This window comes from Pinus tabuliformis, chromosome X (genome assembly GCF_031772625.1).
Source record: "Pinus tabuliformis cultivar Carrire ecotype Pingquan chromosome X, CPIR1, whole genome shotgun sequence".
Lineage (NCBI taxonomy): Eukaryota > Viridiplantae > Streptophyta > Pinopsida > Pinales > Pinaceae > Pinus > Pinus tabuliformis.
This window is the reverse complement of record NC_142308.1, coordinates 1,593,639,717-1,593,641,261: the sequence shown is the minus strand read 5'-3', so window position 1 is coordinate 1,593,641,261 and position 1,545 is coordinate 1,593,639,717. Positions and strand designations below refer to the sequence as shown.

The window sequence follows — 1,545 nt, the reverse complement described above, 5'->3', positions numbered from 1 at the left end:
ACTGTTCATCAGACTTCAAAAGTCCTCAAATCCGCTTTATTTTCCTATCGGGTCTGCCTTTGGGCACTAGTGCAATCTGCATCGTCAGTCTACGAGATCCCCGATCCAACGGTCCATATGTGATCACGGGCGGCCCTTTCGTACTGGAGTTAACCGCCCAATGAGGGTGGTTTTCTCTCTCCCTAGCCTAGACACGTGGCAGCCAACGTATGGGCTTGGGCAGAGTCCGGCCCAAACCATTTCCCGCCTTCAGTCCTCCCGAAATCCTACCTATTTTGTGGATTCCCTTTACATTTCAAAAATACATTAAAACGTTGAAAATCCCACTAAATGGCCCTATGGCAGATTTGAAATAATATACATTTGTATTTAGAAACTGTTGACACCTAATCCTCATGATTGGGTGAATTTATGTAAATAATTAAATCAGAAATGTGAACAGTCATCGGGAGATGAATTGAACAGTCTCTCCCTATTGTATATAACAAAGACCTACCTGATGGAATAATACATGAATCAATTTTTGCTTTGTGGAGTTACTGCCTGGCCTGTCATGGTATCAGAGCTAGCTCCATTTTTGGCATTCCAGTCTGCCCTTGTAACTCCCTAGTCTACTCTTCATATAGCTGAGCTGCTCCTCCATATAATTAGCTGCTCCTGACATGGTAGCTGCCCCCTCCATTTTTTCCACACTGTCCAGCGCTGTCCATACTGTCCATACAGTCCAGCGCTATCCATGCTGTCCTACTTGTCCATAAACACTTCATAACAAAAGTGTTGTCCTAACACGGTTATTCTCGCTACGGTTTTCCTGTAGGCAAAAAAAATAAAACTCAATCCTGCAAAATCCCAAGAATATCATCCTCTCGATACAAGTGGTACTCTTTTTCTACAAGTTTTACTTCTGTGCCACCATATTCAGGAAGAAGAACATGGTCACCCTCCTTGACACTAACAGGAATAGTGTTTCCACCCTTGCTATGAAAACCAGGCCCAACTGATATGACCTTTCCTGAGTTCAACTTGCCAGTGCTCTCCGGAAGCAAAATGCCACCAGCGGTCTTGCTCGGAGCAACAACTTTCTCTATCAAAACCCTGTTAAGCAAGGGGATAAGCTTCTTCGCCATTGGTTTGATACTGTAAGGGAAGAAACCCTTATAGCCAGAGGCCTTTTATATAGAGACCCTGCAATTGCAAAATCCTTCTGCCTCCACTTTCACACAGGCAGCGCACAACATTCGGCGTCTGTGGAGACTTGCATTCGAACGCCATTGTTGTTCATTGACTTTTGTGTGGCTAAACGAGACAAGGCGCATCCAAAAGAGGCCGAGCTCCCGACGGAAGAAGCCCTGCCACTGCACGATCTTAAGAGACCACGCACCGCTGCTCCTCTCCCATGGGAAATCATCACCTCTGCTACAACGGTTCGAATGCTTCCAACAGCATCGCGGGCATCAGAGTGGCACAACTGCGTGGACGACTCTGTGACTCCGGGACATTTGCCTACGAATTTAATTTAAGCACGCCTGCGTGCTTCATTGTATG

At 46.0% G+C, this 1,545-nt stretch overlaps 1 pseudogene; it reads right to left on the bottom strand.

Annotated features, from left to right (window-relative positions):
• Window positions 1-833: 833 nt before the first annotated feature.
• Window positions 834-1,208, bottom strand: LOC149146119 (10 kDa chaperonin, mitochondrial pseudogene; annotated as a pseudogene).
• Window positions 1,209-1,545: the final 337 nt, after the last annotated feature.